The 8,154-nt window shown below is 32.3% G+C and overlaps 1 long non-coding RNA gene across 1 annotated transcript; it reads right to left on the reverse strand.

The window, feature by feature from the left end:
- Positions 1-259: 259 nt before the first annotated feature.
- Positions 260-2,195, reverse strand: LOC122307808. Its single transcript, XR_006241823.1, has 3 exons — positions 1,657-2,195; positions 832-904; positions 260-379 (listed from the first exon to the last, which is right to left on the reverse strand). It is a non-coding gene; the product is annotated as an uncharacterized LOC122307808 (long non-coding RNA).
- Positions 2,196-8,154: the final 5,959 nt, after the last annotated feature.

The raw sequence follows: 8,154 nt of genomic DNA on the forward strand, positions 1-8,154 counted from the left end.
TCTATCAGTTTATCCATTTTTTTCTAGCTTCATACTCAACACACCAATAAATCATCTTCCCTCTTCTGAACTGCATTCTCTTTTGTTAAGAGTTTTTTCATGTAGTGATTGAAGTAAATTTGTCCATATGAAGAATTGATTCAATTCACTTAGAAAGGAGAAAAATATATAAAGAAAAAATATAAAGAAAAGACTTAGAAGGGAGAACAAGATCTTGATACAGTTCACTAGAACAGTAGTAAGAAGCTTAGTAGCTTACCATGGCAGTCGGACAAGTTTAGATCTGCCACATCCGGCAGCATGGACTGACCATTGTGCAGATGTTCTATGGCATATGGAGGATCAAGGACTGTTACCTCAGGATTTTTTGCCAGTAATTCTTCAAAAGAAAAAAGGAAAAAATAGATAACAGCAAAGTAAGCCACACTCTAGCAAGATCCAAAATGAAACTCTGCGATAAAATAACACCAGTAAATATATTTTTTTTAAAGGTAATAAGAAACTTTATTAAAGTAAATAGGCAAAGCCAGGTACACAGGAAGTGTACAAGAGAGATACCTAGATACAAGCTAAAAAAGGATAAAGCTAAAGCAAAACATTACAAGAATTCCCAATCCTTACAAGATTTTTTACCCAAAAACAGAGAGAACTAACGGCTTTCTAAAAGCAATAGACCATTGTGCAGATGAATGAATGAATGAATATAAGGCTTTCCAAAGAGCCCCAAAATACTAATTCCAAGGCAATACACAAGTATGGCCAGAGTTCCATTCATCAAGCAATAATATGACAGAGAAAGCTTTTATTCAGTAACAGAGACAATATGACTACCATGATCCTTTTTTCTTTTCAGTTGGGGACTCAATGATGGAAATAATGTGGATGCAAGTCTCCGGCTATCATCCTGTTGAGTCAAAATCCACCATCTATATTGAGTGAAAGGAAGCTGATAATGTTCTACTTAATACACAAATAAATATCACCGAATAATTTAAAACAAGTGATTGACAGTAATATCTAATGCAAGAAGAATCCCTGAATTTTAAATATCCAGAGCACTAGCCTAGACAAATAACTGAAAAAACTGAAGTAAGCAGCAGGTAGTTGGTGCAGTCTTCTTTTAGGTGGTTACAGTCATGTACATTGGGAATGCTCGAGGCTCCAACTTCACTTGGAGTTCAGTTTTGTTCCACTTTTAATTCCAAAAAAGGAAAAAAAAAAAACTTAGTTCAGATGTTTTTCTTTTATAAGATCCAACCGTAAAATGGTCTTTGATGGAAGAGCAAAAGCAGTGGTTCAAATGGCTGTATCCTCTCTGGTTTCTTCGCCAATTTGGTTTGCTTCATTCTAAACTGGAGAGACTATAACATACTAGAGTTCTCTTAAGTGTAGAGAAAATACACAATTTCAGAGAGGTTTAGAGAAAACCCCATCACGACAAAGCTTAAATCATGAAACCACCCACAATTCCTCAAAGCCAAAATGGTAAACAGAACAAAAAAAAAAAAAAAAAAAAAAAAAAAAAAAAAAAAAGGAAGGAAGAAGAAAATCTACCAATACAATAGATTATCTTGAAAAATTGAAACACAAGCCGAGATGGATAAAAGTACCAAAATCCATAGATAGGGAGAGAGATTGAGACGGAGAGGGGCTCACCTTGGGTTATTGACGTCTACAATGGAGAGATTGGCGGATCTGGGTTTGTCTACGATGTCTGGAGTTTGCAAGAGAACCTCAACCCACCGTTCGGAGTTTGAGAGCGAGAGAGATGGCTGGGGTCAGCACGGGATCCTTACAAAGAGGGCTCGGTGAGAGGGACAGATCAGGACTAAAGGGGGTGAGGGAGATGAGGTCTTCGTTAAGGATGATAAATAGCATTTCTAGGGTTTCAGGGGTAAGGGGTGTCGGGGTGATGGGTGAGGGAAGAGTAAGACCGGGTTGAGGGAGAAAATATGGGCTGACGGAGAAGAGATGGGCGCTGGGGGGAGGAACGAAGCAGGCTCGAGTCTGAGGGAGAAGAGGATGGCTGAGGGAAGCTTGGCCCTGGGGGAGTGAAGGGTAAGAGGCAAGTGAGAGAAGCCTGAGAGAAGTGAGCAACTAAACCGACGTAGGTGAAGAACCGGGTTCGCCACGTCAGGAGTGTGGAGTGCGACCCACAAACCGGAGGTTGGGTAGACTTTTTCTTCCAATGTCTATCCCCACTCCTTCTGGCAGGAGTTTTGCTACGTACAACTACAATCGCGCACTAATCTGTGTACTAATACTGATTTATTTATATTTAAAATTTAAATTAATACTGTTTTTAATAAAATCTACTTTTTAACCAATCACATCACATTGGTGTACAGATTAGTACACAATTGTGCTTGCAACTATATTTTTCCTTCTAGCAGATGGGCTCTGCTAGTTTGCCAATCTAGTTCGGGGGATAGTGGTAGAACGAATCCCGCACCTGCCGCACCTTGCCGGTTAAAGAAGCGATTATTAATAAAATTATATATTTATATTATTTTTTAAAAAATTGACCTTTCAAACTAAGAGGGAAAACTCTTAATACAAGCAGTGTGGGGACCAACGGGGCACCAACCTTCCACCTGGACGTTGAATAAAACGGTTCGTTTTATTTTAAGATAGGATTGACCAGGTACGCAGTCTAGAAACCACTCCTCAACTACTCCTTTCATGAAGACTTTCTCAAAACAAAGAAGGTGTGCTTTAACCAGAAAATGTGATAAGCTTGTGAAGGAGCAGAGGACAAGGTTTTCCATTGTCTTTAATTCTACGAGATTGTTCTAGGGTATGGGTAAAAAATCCCAATTTAGCATTTTCTTGGCATCCGAGGAGGACTGAAAGAGGAAGAGGAAAGTCATAGATTTGTATAGATATTTTTCCATTTTTAATTTTGTTTTTCGGCTTAAAATTTTTGGGCCTTGTTGCTTTCACCGTTTCCGGGCTCAATGGAATGATTTAAATTGAAAAAGAATCAAAGAAATCTTCAGCTTTTGAATATCATTCACATTGCTCTACCTCCAATTTTTCATTTTTCCTTTTTTGTTTTCTTATTTGGATTCTTCTACACTTGATGATTGAAGTAATGGGTCTGAGATCTCACATTTTTCTATTTCTAGACGGATATTCCATTCAACCATTGCAGTTGATCAGCTTTGTGTGGATCTGGTTTGCTCTATTATAAAAATTATTATTTTATTTAATTCTGAGTCGTAGATGTTGAAGATTAATAAAAAAAAGTTGTATTCACAGTAAAAGATCTGAGAGAGAGAGGAGTTTTAGATGTAGCAAGTATCATCCACAAACGGCGAATCTTAAGGTGGAAATATGCGATTTGGGGAGAAAAGACGGACGAAGGGAATCTGAGAAGTGATAGTCTTCTCTTCTCATTTTTTTTTTTTTTAAATAAAAAAAATTTTACTATATATAAATAAAGTCGCGTACTAATCATCATAAAAAGTGAGAGAACATAAGAAAATCCACGTAACTGCATGTTGGCGAGGCACATGCTAGTTAAACTTATCCTGCAGGGTCTAAAGAACCCACAAATACGTACGGACAGAAAATAATCTCGAATGGATATCACATCTCGTACATTGTCAGAATTAAATGTATCTCAAGCAAGCAACAACAGTATATTAAAAGCAAATTATCACAGAATATATCTCACCTCGCTCTAGAATAAAGCAGTTATATAGTTACAAAAACTTACAGAGACAAGGAAGAAAGAAGTAAAAGATGAAGAACCAACCTTGCATTAATAAAGAATAAGGCATCTGTTGTGAATGAAAGTAAAATAAAATATGAGAGATAAGGTGAATTCGAGGAAACCAAGGCCTCCAACACAAGTCTTCTGCAACTGAACTTTGCCCTTTCATTATCAGTACTAGAGATTAAATACAATAAAGATTAACAGAACAACCGGGCCATTAACAATTACTTGCTATAATTATATTTAAACATATTTTCAATTCTAACTATTTATTTTTATGAACTCCAGTACAATAATTTAAAAAAAAAAATTATTCAAGAGTTTCTCTCTACTGTATCAAAATTCAATAAAAAATAAATCTAAAAAATTCTCAAAAGTTTTCTTAGAAATAATATTTTATAGCACACCCTAAATGGCCCTCCAAAATATGGCAAAGTGGTTACATGCCTCTGGGAAGGGAGGAACAGGGGGTTTTATAGGATACACAGAGGAAGGATCCAAGATGGATAAGATGAATCGTATTCACATGACGAGTCGTGTGATTCTACCTTTGCAAATGACGCCTTGGAAAGCAGTGCCACTTCCATTAGTCAATTCTCAAGTGCTGCTAACCGAAAATAATTTTACTACATATAAATACAGTCGCATATTAATTTGTGTATCAATACTGATTTATTCATACTTAAAATTTAAATTAATACTGTTTTAAATAAAAATTTACTTTTTAACCAATCACATCACATTAGTGTACAGATTAGTGCACAATTGTGCTTGCAACTATATTTTTCCAACCGAAAATAAATCAATTCTCACAAGTCCGTATTAGGACTTTTATATATATAAGTGAAATTTTATGTACAGAAATATTATAATCTCAAAATAATATTAATATTTTAATTAATAATATTTTATTTAACTTTATTTCTATCATTTTTTAAAACTCTATAAATATTTAATTCAAACTATCTCACTACTATTTATAAACTATTTTACTATTATTCACAGATTATCTTATTATTATTTACAAAACTTTTATCCCATCTCATTGTTCAATCATCTTAGAATATAATTTTTTAATGTTATTTTTGTTTTGACATTTAAAAAAATTGATTTATTTTTTATTTTTTGTTTGGAAGTTTTAAAAAAATTATTATAATTAATTTGAAAGTATTTATATTTAAGTGATATTTAGAAAAGAAATAAGATAGAATGAGATGGAATGAAAGTTATTTCTAACTTGTGATGTTTGGATCTTGAGATAATATGAAATGATATAATATGAGATTTGAGTGTTTTGATATTCGAACTAGATTTTAAGAATGTTGGCTCTGTAACCAAGACTTTGAGATACCGGTTGGATAATGAGTTGAGATAGTTTTAGATGAAAGTTGAATAGAATATTATTTTTTGATATTAGTATTATTTTGAAACTTGAAAAAATTGAATTATTTATTATATTTTATGTGAAAAATTGATAAAATTACAATAAGAAAATAAAATAAGATGAGATAAAACACATTTTCTATCAATCAAAGCTGGTCAGCCATCTAAAAACATCCTCGTTGGCTTAGTCAAAGTTAAAGGATGGCCAAAATTTATATGATCTATGTCAAAAAAATCCCATATTGGATTGTGCATCTCTAAAATAATTTGGATTTAAGCTATAGTGCTTTACCAAATATAGCTAACTACAATTGCTTCATCAAGCATTAAAATATTAGTTTCTTACTCCAAGCAAATAAACTAAATTAATTAGAATATAATTAACATTTAATATTTAGAATATAATTATTATTTACATTTAATAGGTAGAACTATAAAATGCGATAAAAATAAATTAAATAAAAAATATTATATTATTATATAAAAAGTAAATGAATAATTCAATATAGAGATTGAATTTAAATGAAATAAATATGTTGAATCCAAAGTTTCAAGTTTTGTGTAATTATATATCTACACATGAATTTTGATGATAACAAATGAATTCAAAGAATAAAGAAGTCTCAAGCTCAAGTTGTCTACACAATGGAGTCAAGCACATCAAGGAAATAAGCACGAGTAAGAAGGGAACAAGTTCACATTAAAGTTATAGAGTAATGTTGTAAATCTCTTCAAAATTCGAAATTAGGATTAATGTTCAAAATTAATATTTTATCATAAAGTATTAAAATACATCTTCCACATGTGCATGAATATTTTTGAAAATTAAATTTGAAAATTTTGAAAGATGATTGATTGTCATCTTTTACATGTGCATGCCTTGATTAAAGGGTTAAACTTTGAAAATATTAAAGATGATTGATTGTCATCTTTTACATGTGCATGCCTTGATTAAAGGGTTGAACTTTGAAAATATTAAAGATGATTGATTGTCATCTTTCACATGTGCATGTTTTATTTGAATATTTTCAAAAGTGATTGATGCTTTTTTAGACTTATACAAAAGGTAGATGATTTTGTTTGAAAAATTTGAAAAGTAAAGTGTGCTCCTTTTGTCATATACAAAAAGTAAAAGATTAGGTTTGAATTTTTTAAAAAGAAAAGTGTGCTCCTTTTGTCATATGCAAAAAGTAAAAGATTAGGTTTGAATTTTTTGAAAAGGAAAGTGTGCTCCTTTTGTCATATGCCAAAAGTAAAATATTAGGTTTGATTTTTTTGAAAAAGTGAATGATGTTGTCTTTGACAATTGAAAAAGAAGAACCTTTTATTTGAATTTTTTGAAAAAGTGAATGATGTTGTTTTTGACATGTGAATCTTTTTAAATTTGAATATGAAGTCTCATATGCCTATAAATAGATCATTTGAGAGCTTCACATTCACAACACCAAGAGCATACAACATTCATTCAAAGCTTTCATTCTCTCTTCTATAAGCATTGAGCCTTAATCCTTGTTCATTTTGAGAGATATAGTTTGTGTTGTATTGTTCTTATTTCACTCATTGAGGAGTGTTTTCTGATAACCTACCCACTATCAGCTTTTGTATCAGAAAAAGGGTGTGTATAACCCTTGTGCGTGTAGAAAGTATTCTATACGGGGAATAGTTGAATCACCACTTGTAAGGTGATTGCAAGTGTAGAGGGTGTTCTACACGAATCCTTTGTAGCGGTGTTGTTCAAAGGTGTAATAGGTTTCTATCTCCACCTGAAGGAGGTTGAATAGTGAATTTGGGAATCCTCAAGGGGTAGCTTGAGGCGAGGACGTAGGCAGTGGGGCCGAACCTCGTTAACATACTGAGTTTGCTTCTCTCTTACCCTTACTCTTTATACTTATTGTTATTTCATATTTTGTTTATATTTTATATTATATATTTGATTTATAATTGTTATTTTTTTAATACAACTCAATTCACCCCGCCTCTTGTGTTAGTCATCTGGGCAACAAAATAAATATAAATTTATATAATATTAACTAAAATTTAAAAATGCATTTAGCGAATCAAACGATAATACGCTAAGAAAAGTCGTCATACTTGGAATGGCTGCCCCTTGCCTTCCAGGAAGTTGCATAAAAGAAATGTTGCTTATTTCTGCTTTTGCTTTCTCGGACTGTTTGGGGATATAAACTAACGTTAGCAAGTCTTTTTGCCTTAATTCAAAAGAGATGTAAGATTACCTTATGGGTTGGTAAGCCTCCCTCCCTCCCTCCCTCTTATAAGAATTTATCATATTCTAATTATGAATCTTTACTTTTCAGCGCTTACTTTTTGAAGGTCTATTCGCAAAAATCAGGGCAATAAGGCATAGAGGTACATGAAACAGGAATCTTCTCTCTCTCTCTCTCTTTGTGGAATATAGAATCGGAGATTGAACTTACATGATCTGATGATCTTCAGCAGTTTTACAGGTATTGGTGTTTATATTCACCGCCAGATCTTGATTCAGTCACACCCATGGTGATGAATCAAGAGATGCTCTGTATTCTATATTCATGATGATTGATTTATTCTTTTTCCTTTTAATTTTCAATTGAGTGGGTTCTTTTATTTTATTATTATTATTATTATTATTTTACTTTTAATTTTTTCTTTCCCTTCGAAAAATGAATTAGATCACTTTTTTTAATTCATTTCGCATCGACTTCTCATTAAAACAAAAAAAAAACAAAATATATATATATATATATATATATATATATATCCTTATGATTGATTAAGTTTGTTGTGGTTATGTTAAGTTTTTCAAAATAATACTACGGGAATACGAAATAAATAGTTTTTAGTGTTGCAGTTAATGCAATAAACATGGTATATGAAATCCAATAAGGCCATGTGCATTCATATGATTGGCTCGTATATTTTTCTCTCTCAACAATTGGCTTGTATTCCATTTCATAATCTTGGTTTCAGCTTTTTTTTCATGTTAGCTTGGTACAAATTTTACTTCAGCTTTAGAATCTGTGCATTTAAGCCTAAAATCATCTGCCAAAAAA

This window comes from Carya illinoinensis, chromosome 4, assembly GCF_018687715.1.
Source record: "Carya illinoinensis cultivar Pawnee chromosome 4, C.illinoinensisPawnee_v1, whole genome shotgun sequence".
Classification (NCBI taxonomy): Eukaryota; Viridiplantae; Streptophyta; class Magnoliopsida; order Fagales; family Juglandaceae; genus Carya; species Carya illinoinensis.